The following is an 11535-nucleotide window of genomic DNA, read 5'->3' as shown; positions in this document are numbered from 1 at the left end:
ATTTGTACAAAAATTATTTTCTTCTTTACTACCACATGTCCAAGAAAAAATTAGTAAAGCTACGGCAGTGGCGGAGCTAGAATTGTTCGAATTTATATAATAAATATATTAAGGGTGTTCAATATGTAATATATATCTATAATACGTAATAATTGACATGTTTACACGGTATAATTTTTCGACAAAGGGTGTTCGATTGAACACCCTTGCTGGGCTGTGGCTCCGCCACTGACCTACGGTCTTTCAACTGAGAAAAGTTGAAAAACAAAGAACTAAGTAAAAATATATAGCATTGAAATGAAAAACAACATCAAATAGCAAATACATGTCTAGTTCGCCTTTAACCTTCTGGGAAAATTTAATTTGACACACCGAAATGACGAATATCCAGGTACCTATATGCTCCAAGTAATCTCCAACTTAGCTTGTTGAAACTCTATCAGAAGCCACCTATATATGCAACATATATATTAGAAAAAATAAAATTATATAGAACGAACAAAACCCATATCAATATCTTCCGTTATAAAGAATAATCTAATTAAAATGAATAGACTGAGTGGAAGAATTACCATCTAGAAACCATTTGTCTCCTTGTAGATGAAGTTGATATATTTATATTGTTTTATCAATAGGAACTCTTCAAATTCTAGTTTAATACTAGAACCTCCGTTCCATATTAAGTGACCATTTAGGCTTCTTATTTTGTTTCAAAATAAGTGACACTTTAGGATTTCAAGAATATTTTGAGCAGATTCTTCCAGAATTGCACTTGTTTAAATATTCAAGGTTCATTAATTACTACTCAATAACCCATGTTAACTTAAAATATAATTAGGAGGAAGTTAGTAAAAACACTCCTAATTTTCTAGAAGTGAGCAATTTTTTAAGCTGTGTGCATGAGCTAAAAGAGTCACTTATTATGGAATGGAGGGAGTATTAAATAAGATCAGCTTGGTTAATGTACCCATTTAAGAAGGAATCGTTTTGTTTTCACTGTTTTATCTGTTGCAACTTTTAAAATTCATCAGTTTTTTAGTCTCGGGAGAAGCTTGGTTAATGAAAAGAATTAACTTAATGTACTCATTTATTAAGGAAAATAATTTTGTTTTCAAGAAAGTTCTTCAGTTTCGAATGTGCTTTACTGCAAGCTTTTCCATTTATTTGAATGACTTTCTATCTTCCATTACTTAATGAAAATGTAGTACTTTTCAATATTGAATCGTCTTTTGGAATTTAATAACATGACACAAAGAAATTAAAAACTAACAAATGTTAACTAATTATGTATAGCAATGAAAAGGCTGGCACGTAATGCTGATCAATGTACTAAATTATAAAGAGTTGCAATTATTGCTGCTAGCTCGTGTAATTAACCTTCATGTATTTAAATATTACTATTTAATATTTAATAAGATGTTTTATGTACTACATTTTGATTTAGTGCAAGGGTAAAATTGTAATTTAACTTTAAAAATATGAACTTTCCACTTTTAGTATAATATGATGATGAATGAGAATGCAAAATAAAAAAACAAATTCAATTCACTATCTCGAATGAATGCGCAAATGAGAATGCAAAGCAAAATTACCCCATTCATTCTCTAAAAGTTATGGTGCAGAATGTTACTTTTGGCCTTAATGAAAACTATTCATCTCATAATGGATGAGTTGTTTAATTCCTACCGTAACTTTAATTTCCTACAACTATAAATTGGATGCCTTCATCTATAAGAAAAACATAGAAAGAAATATCATCTCCTTTATTGTTTCTCTTTCTCAAATATTCTATCCTTCCTTGGCTTTCTTTCTTCGTGAATTTTTGGGGAATTATTTTGCACAATTCCAAACTTCCAACCACTAGTGCAAGTGTTTGTGAGTGTTGTGGAACCTTGGGGAGTGACCAGCCTTAGCGATTTGCACCGGAGTCTGGCCGAAGTCGCTTTCAAGGCAATGGTTTGCCACGACGCGGCAATTTAAACTGATAAGTTGATTCTATCCTTTTGTTCAATTTTCTGATTGATATTGTTAATATTTCCAACCGCAGTATGAACACAATGTATTAGTTATCAATTTTCTTGTCCAAAGAATTACAAGAAATACATTTATATTGGCATTATTTCCAGCAGCATTTCATTGAATAGCCACTGGACAGGAGACAATTACATTGGCATGTCAAGGAATGTAGTACATTGGGTTAGGGAGCTTGAATGAGCGAATAGATGGAGAAGAACTCAACAGATCACTCCACTGGTCTCCAGAGTTGCCCACTATTCTAAACCCCTCTTCTACCATCTCATTCCTTTTCTCTGATTTATAAATTGTTGCTGATTTGCCATGGTCCTCTGAGCCCCTGCACAGCATCATTAATATACATTAATCCAAACTCAACTACCAAGGGTATAGGCCTACATTAAAAAAATCATAGAAGAAAAGAAAACAGTTCTTTGATTCTTACCCTATTAGCATTTAGAAAGATTACTTAGAAACTAGAAAGGCATGATACTTTAATGCACCATTGATCAGGGTCCTCAACAGGGTTGGAGCTACATGATCAAAAGAGGGTCCAACTAATCTCAATGTTTTTTGTATATAACATAGAAAATGTTGAATCTCCTTGAAATAATGGAACTTTCTAGTTTAGCTGCAAAGCTGGTCCTACAATTGCTCTAGGTTGCAGGCTTAAATCCTAGGTATGAGGACATTCTTGGATCTTTTTGAATGCCCTTGTTAGATATCCTGATTGTGACACTGGTCCTCACTAGGAAAGAAACAGTGCACATGTTCACGTAACTTTCTTTTCCACATGGAAACAATGTCCAATCACTGCAGGATTGTACACATTACTGAAACTAGTCCCACAAGCCCCTTTTCCCCAAACTCAGGCCGGCATCTATGTTTCTTAACCTCCTTTCGACACGAGGACTAGTATCCAAACCCCAAGAAGTTAATCACATGCTGTTTTTCAGACATTGACCTAACAAACAGAAAGCATAGCATTGCAGAAAGAGAAGGAAAATATGCATGCTAATAGATTTATCTTCACTTTGTATTCACATCGTTGCACTAAGAAGTGATACGTAACTTAAAAGTGCCAAAAATGGCTTTCTTGAGCAGGACAGACAGGGCGGGGCGGTGTGGGGTAGGGCAAGGCAAGTCTTGACCCGCTGAGATTTTGATCCGCCCTGTCTGCCCTGTTTAGCATTTTCCCAAAAAGTTTGCCCCGCCCCGCCCCATTAAGCCCTGCCCCGCCCTGCGCCATTTAAGTGCTCTCTTTTCTTATTTTGTTGTTCTTTTTTGTCTCTTTAACCATTCTTTTCTTCTAAGTTAGTGTCCCTTGAACATTTCAAATTAGATGGATTTTCATTAAAATTCTAACAAACCAACCAAAACAAAATTTAATCAGTGAGGTTATGAGTCTTGACTTTGAATTTTGGTATAATTAAATTTTCTTATTTCAAAAGCACATATATAAAACCAATGTGATTCCTGATGACTACATTAAAAATATGTCAACATTTATTATTTATTGTTGGAAAAACTCAAGAATGAGGATTACGTATATCAAGCTGAAAACTAGAGAAAATCTAATTGAAAAAATCAATACCGTAGGTTTCATTATAAGAATGGAATTTACTCCCTTTTGTTTTATTACTTTAAGAAACCAGCTAGTGACAAAGTAATGTTATCCTTTTTCTGAATTTTTTTAACTTACAATTTAGATTGATAATTAACAACTGAACAAGTATAAAAAACCATGGTACTCCTACAGTCCTATTTGACAAAAAAACAAACATAAAACATAACCAGCAGAATTTTAAAGGTGAGATAGTCAAGTGAATCCCAAAAAACTGGTAGAAATTGCTGTTATACGTTACAAAACTAAGGGACAACGATAAACTACTAGGAGTAATACATTTGATTAAAAAAATTACAAATGGATTGGGCTGACCTGCCACCCGCCCTACCCCATTTAAAATTTTCAAAAATTGAGTTTTGTCCTGCCCCGCCCCGCCCCATTGCCATCTGCAGATTGTTAGCGAAGTCGTATGCAATATGGTAAACTCAGACAATTAAAACACAGAACTAAATCTACTTGCTACAGGTTCACCTAGATGAATAATGTGTCGAGATTGAGAAAACCGGAGTCTCTTCCGTTTTGAAGTCATGGAGACAAATTGCAGATATCAAAAGATCACATGCTCAGAACTACAGTATGAAGAGTTTTTTTTTTTTTTTCACTTTTCTACTTTTTTCTGGTTTTATTTCATCATATTCCTTCCAATAATCATTCTGATGGATTTGACAATCTAGTTGATAAATCATCATATACATTATATGGAAAATACTCCACTTCTTACTCCTTTGGAGGAAGTCTCATGCAGAATAATTTAACTCCTTTAAATACTTGACCTTAATGCTTTTATACTCAAATACTTCTACCTGGAAAAGAATTTCAGTACGCAGATAGAGAGAGACGGAAAGATAGACACACATACAAAGCAATGATTTAGGTGAGCTCTTCTAGACATGCTACTCAAGATCTCAAACTATCTGCTCGTATTTGTTTATAACCTTACTCCCCATGGATTATTATCTCTACTGTTTTATTTCTTCGTGAGTTCTGGAGTTCTCTATTTCTATTTTCTTTTGGTCAAGCAATGAGATGTTTTGCTATCCTTGATTAAGGAGATGTGTTAAATATTTATACCACCAACTAACAAAACTGGCATTCTTTAGCACACACTAGTAGGGAGAATACCGACATTTAAGATGGAAATGAACTATTTAAGCAATTTTGAACGTGATTAACTAGTTATCTATTAGGTATTGCTTCATGTGTTTGTTTCTTTTGCCATGTGAATATTTTGCTGAACTAGGAATTATTAGACCTACAGTTGTTACTTTCGAAAGTTTTGGTTCCTGAATCCTGAACATGTCTTTAAAGCTACCGTCTACAGACCAAGCAGGGCTAAACAAGTTCCTGGAAAATGGTAGCATGTCGAATCCTTTGATAGATTTTAATTTCCATCTGTAAAATGATGAATAAACTTCAATTCCGATCCCCTGATTGAGATCAGAAAGTATAATATATGCAGCCATAACCTTAAGCAACCAACTAAGCATGACAATGATGTAAAAACAATTAATGGTGAAGCACTCATCAGACGTCCCTCTAACTAATTCATTCTTAAGGAGGAGCAATTTGATTCTTCCTAAGTTAGGTCAATGGTATCTCTAATTTGTCATACAAAACAATTTACTCTTACTTAGTATAAGAATAAATTGGATCTGAATAAAGCAGAATAGATACAAATAATTCATATAATCTATCCTAGCTCATTCTCCATTTTCAGTTGCCAGTAATGAATTGGTACACTTTCATTGAAATAAAATCCGAAACTACCATAACTCACCTCAGTATGAGCTTGTCCCAATCCTGAAACCCAGCATTCATCAAATTCTCGACTGTAACAATTCTGTGTCTTTCACGCCGCCCAGTAAGCAAGAAAACTTTGAATCCTAGCCTCATAACATCTTCATAAAGCTTCAAACTAGACCCAATGGCTGGCGATACTCCCTTCTCAACCCATTTATCGAATTCCTCACTATCAAAAACCTCTAATCTACAAATAACCCCCACAAAAGCCTTATCAGAAAATCAACCAAAATAATCAGTAGCATACAAATATACAGAGAATTATGCTCAAATAAGATCTCATAAGCACATTCAAGATGTCTGAAAATGTCACGATCCAACCCCGTGAGCCGCGACTGGTGCCCTACTTGGACACCCAGACAGACAAACATATCAATTCGTAACACACTTATTCAAATCGAATCACATCCAAATAGCATATACGGCCACAAATACTATATGCCGTCTCAAACTATATCAAACTGTATCGAACACATTTCAACGCAATCATATGCGGACATATATATATATCAAAAAGAGCCGCGACTGATGCCCTACTTGGACACCCAGACAGACAAACATATCAATTCGTAACACACTTATTCAAATCGAATCACATCCAAATAGCATATACGGCCACAAATACTATATGCCGTCTCAAACTATATCAAACTGTATCGAACACATTTCAACGCAATCATATGCGGACATATATATATATATATCAAAAAGCCGGCAAGGCTATCAAATGTATCAAAAGCCGACAAGGCTATCAAATGTATCAAAAGCCGACAAGGCTATCAAATGGCACAACGGCCCAAAACATATACAAAGTGCACGCCGACAAGGCTGCCATAACGAACAGGGTCATACAAACACATCTGTACAGAAGTAGGCGCACGCACCCACAAATACGTCTACAGACCTCTAAACAGACCAAACGGATCATATGGCGGAACAGGGCCTCGCCGTACCCCTGAACAAATATATACATACACGGCGAACGAATATATACCAAAATATATGCTCTGAAATGAGAAGAGCACTCCAAACAGCAGAAGAGGGTGTCCTAAACTGGTGGATCACCAAACTGTGCATCTGCACCTGCGGGCACGAAATGCAGCCCCCGAAGAACGGGGGTCAGTACGAAATATGTACTGAGTATGTAAAGCAGAAAATACAGAAACAAATCTGAGGCATAAACGAAATAGTAGTACAGAACATAAGTATAAATCCAATATATCAAAATGTTTACTTTCAAAATATAAGTCATTCATAAGGTACAAAAGAATATGGTCGCCCGCCCGTCAATGGCGCCATAACACAGCATAACACCAGAAGGTTTCAAATCTCCGTATCCCCGTCACATATCACAACACAGCATAACGCCATACACAGCATAACACCAAATATAAGTGGAACCCGACCCTCATTGGCGAGTAGCTCGGTGAACCATAAACACAGCATAACTCCGGAGTATATCAAAGTGCGCACGATAACAGAACCGGCCCGGGACTCGGTGAAACGAATAACAGAATGCACGAATAGAGTCGTGAGTAGTCATATGCATAAAATCATTATCATAAATTCAAACATAAGTAAAATGTTCATATTTAAAAATCGAATTAATAGTCTTAACAAATGCTTTCAAAAGTTTCCGAATCTCATAAAGGAAAGTCGCGGGACCCACGGGTGGGTATTTACCCGAGTCGGGCCCGCCTATGGAAAACATACATATCATATGCCATATAGGCTCTTACAAAAATATTGAGATAATCCGAGCATTTATGTGCAAAAATTGGCATTCAAGATTTACGAACACCCTTAAAGTGAAACCTTTCTATACAAAGTTCAGAAAGCGATTATTTCAAAGACGTAAAGGTTCATACTTTTATCAAATCATACATAAGAGTGCCAAGGAATATATATATATATATATATATATATATATCATATCATGCTCGGATTTTTGAATCATAGGATTTTCCTTAAGGCTTTAATCTAGCCTATTGAACTAAGGCATGCCAAAAGAAAGGAGGTTGCTTTACATACCTGTCAGCGACTATTCATGAATCCTTTTCGCCTCGTCGCCCCTTTAGCCTATTTATATAAAAGTAACGTTATCGTTAGTAACTATATTTTCTAGTCCACAATTCTATAACCCATTTCTTATTGAACCTATATTTTAGTTTATATATCCTCGTTTAGGGTTTTCTATTATCTAAAAATCTAGCGAAAATCCGGTAGCACTTCTCCTATAATTTGTACTCCAATCCAACTCCCAAACAGCTCACAATATATATACAATGTCGTCAACAACAACAACAATATTCACGAGCTGTATTCCAAAAATTCCATCCACAACAACTCTCTAAATTATTCCACATGATCATAAGCAACAACAACAATTACAATCTCCTTTAACCCTTTTTGAACTCAAACATCAATACCAAAGAATATACACCAAGATAGCCCAATATATGCTTTGTATACTAACTTATACACTTCCTTCTTCCAAATTCTTAAGGCATATCAATACACGACAACAACATCATCTAATATCCATGTACAAGAAAACTGTCTAATATCACAAGTTTTAAAACATGCCATAAGATCAATACAAGTTCTAGCATGACTTAAGCTCTTCTTTCAAAAATTCAGCATCCATCGAGTTGTATAAAGACCAAACAATCTCAAGAACATGTAGGAGGAATGAAATCTTACCTCAATAATTGGAAGGAAAGCCTTACTAGCAAGCTTGACCTCTTAAAATTCTTGCTGGAAATTATAACTTTTCTTTATAAAGGATGAAGTTACTAAGAGCTCCAAATGCACTACATCCATGAGCAGCTGCTACTAAGGGGTTTATTCAAGGATTATAAGAGTTGATAGAAATGTTTTGCACTTCTCTAAGTGGTCGTTTGGTTTAAGGTATAACATGGGTTATGCCGGTACTAATTTTTATACCACGTTTGGTATAAGGTATAGATTTATCCCGGGATTATTTTATACCTTGTACCAAACGTGGTATAAAAATTAGTGCTGGAATAACTCAACTTATACCTTCTTAACCCACTTATACTGGTATTATTTTATACCATCTTTCAGATGGTATAAAATAATACCAACAGATGGTATAAATTAGTCCCGGGATTGTAATCCCGGGACTATTTTGACCTCAAACCAAACGACCACTAAGGGTATAAAGGTTGATAGAACGTTGCTGCCCCCAAACAGAAAAATAAAATAAAGTTGCCGGAAAATGTTCTTAGTTCTTTCAATATTAGTTTTCTCCTGAGTAACAAATGGTTTGCCTAATTGGGCTGATTGCACTCTAGAGAAACACGTTATATACCACCTGTACACTTGGCCTTTCCATGTGAATAAAATAATACACATGCCAAACATTTAGCTTGTACACTAAATCTGAAAATGTAACCAATCCATATTGGGTCCACATCTGGAAATTATGCCCCTAAAATTTCTCACGTTAATTCATTTGCCTCCCAACTCACTTAAATATTTACCACTTAATAATCTAATCATAGTTAATTAATTCCTAATCTCCATTAATATTTTCATACTAATTAAAACTTATAAACACTCGTGCACTAATTAAAATTGAGAATTAAAAGTCCCTATTCCATATCACAAAATAATCCCGTCCTTAACTTATGTCGATTCGCTTAAAAATATTCCAATGTACAAAAATATGGAATATAACAGCTTCCATATCCGAAAAATCAACTACTAAAATTACCTATTCTTTGTGCATATTTTATGTTCTTGGACGTTGGCAATCAAAAATGGTGTCATACACTTGTGTTTTGGATTCTGTGTAATTTGTTTGGTAAGGATGAATATTAAAGTGTAGTGTAATGACTCATTCTTCCTTTACACGTATCCATCCATCAACAAAAACTATATTCTCTTTCCAATTGTAAATTGTAGTGGAAAGTACTAGCACACTTAATGATGACAATTCCTTCTCTTTTTCCCATGTGTCAATATGCAATGTACATGCATTTGACTCATCAACAAAAACTGCCATATATCCACAAAATATGCACGCATGCTTTCACTTGCTGCCCAATTATTAATGATACGCGTGGATTTTATGGACGTAATATTTATCTATTAAGCTTTAGTTAATACCATAATTAATATATATTTTTTATCTTAAATAATTTTAGGACTTCATTCTTTGTATACACCGAGCTCTTGATTTTCATCCTTGGATATGATCGAATTCTCCGGGCTCGAGTAGATTTGCTCCTATCGGACGATTAAATTTTTTAGTCAAAAAATACGGAATGTAACAGAAAAGCTCAAGTATAACTCCAAGTGCAATGCACAAAGTTCCTTGTCCCAATTTATGTAGCACCATTAGAATTTTGGAAGTCAAACTTCTTACTTTTGACCTTAAAATATACATATTTGAAAACTATGTAAAGTATACTATAAGTCACAATAATTAACAAGGGAAAATTACAACCAATACTATTCGGCTATCTAGTTTACAAAATATGTACACAGTGTATAAGTAGTGTCTGCTTTACGAGAAATATACATATCTATACACAACATCTACAGCTGAAGTGTATAGGTAGTGTATGCTTCAGCCATACTGGTAAACTAGTTGACCGAAGGGTAAATTTACTAAGTTTCCAATTAACAATTCAAAATACTTAAAAGTCACGTGAAAAAATCACGATCAAAAAATCTTTTTTGACTGTCGAAATTTAGACAGTAGCACATAAATTGGGACATATGTATCCATCATTTGTGTTTGTGGATTGAAGCACACCTCGTCTTTTAAAAGAAGGAAAAATAAAAATCCAATGTTGGGAAGTGTTATGAGAATGATACCCATAAGCATGTTGGGAATAATAGAGAAGATTGGAAAGCAAAGTCTCATCAACATCAAAAACCACACATCTTTTCCATCTCCCCCCAATTTTATGCTTTCTGCATATGCTCCAGCTTCACTAGAAACTCTATCAATTTCCATCTTATAAGCCCCACCATTAATATATTGCCTCACATAATCAGCACATTCCTCTGGAATGGTTTTCCATGGGCTTAAATTATTAGCCTCCACTGCAAACCTCCAACTGAAGTTCATCAATGGAACTTTCCTTCTGTTCAGGGAACTCAACAATCAATTGGGTATTAGGATTTTCATGTGCAAAGGCGAAAGTAAACAGAAACAATAAAATGAAAATTCTCAAAGTTCTCATTTTGGGTATTCCCAGAAAATACAGGGAGCTATGTTCACTGTATATGTACAGAGAGAGAGAGAGAAGAAGGAATAGGAAGAGATGGTTGATGGGGTTTCGAGTATTGCAGAGATTCGATGCTTTTCCTTTCTTGATTCCTGATAACTAGAAAACCTTTTAAGGACTTTCTTAATTCTTCTCCTTTCAACAAGTAAAATGAAATGTGTAGATGCTATCTGTGACTGCGATTTTCGATGTAGATGGAAAAAGGGAAGAAGAGGAGACAGTAAGAAAAGAGCAAAGAAAAGGAGTCAATGGAGGGGGGAAATATAATGGAATGGGATATGCAGAGAATATGTCAGAAGTTGATACGCCTAACAGACGTAGCACTTGGCTGCCCAATCACATTGCTCCATTCCTTTGGGTCGTTAATTCTGTCAGTTGGCCGCGCTCATTTTTTTTTATTTATTTTTTTTAAGCTCATTCTTATGCAAAAAATTGTGCCGATTGCCCTTTCATATGGACTCGTCTTTAATTTTTTCCCCTCAAATCGGTGTTTATTTTTTGCCCCTATTTTTATTTAATGAAAATTTGAGGGGAAAAAAAAACAAAGACCACCCCGAAATAAGGGCATTTGTGCGAATTGCCCGTTCTTATGTTGCCTGGAATTTCAAGTGTTTTTGTATTTTTATGTTAACTAATACTCTTAAAAACCCACTAAACTATTCACGCTTTTTGTTAATTTAATATCTAAATTATGAGGTGTTGTTTTTATCCCTTGAATTTTATTTCTTCTGTCCCAATTTGAATGTTAATTATAATGGCCTGCGTTTAAATCTGTTTAGATTAAAAATTTCAATTACAGTTCCACATTAATTACCTTTTCCTATCAAGATC

General features: G+C 34.8%; 1 long non-coding RNA gene and 1 pseudogene across 1 annotated transcript; both read right to left on the bottom strand.

Moving 5' to 3' along the window:
- Positions 1–1657: 1657 nt before the first annotated feature.
- LOC132631677 (acid phosphatase 1-like) lies at positions 1658–10718 on the bottom strand (annotated as a pseudogene).
- Positions 5969–9056, bottom strand: LOC132631678 (uncharacterized). Its single transcript, XR_009578992.1, has 3 exons — positions 8144–9056; positions 7472–7519; positions 5969–6523 (listed from the first exon to the last, which is right to left on the bottom strand). It is a non-coding gene; the product is annotated as an uncharacterized LOC132631678 (long non-coding RNA).
- Positions 10719–11535: the final 817 nt, after the last annotated feature.

This window comes from Lycium barbarum, chromosome 3 (genome assembly GCF_019175385.1).
Source record: "Lycium barbarum isolate Lr01 chromosome 3, ASM1917538v2, whole genome shotgun sequence".
NCBI lineage: Eukaryota > Viridiplantae > Streptophyta > Magnoliopsida > Solanales > Solanaceae > Lycium > Lycium barbarum.
Note: the sequence above shows the minus strand (reverse complement) of the source record. Positions and strands in the feature narration are given on the sequence as shown.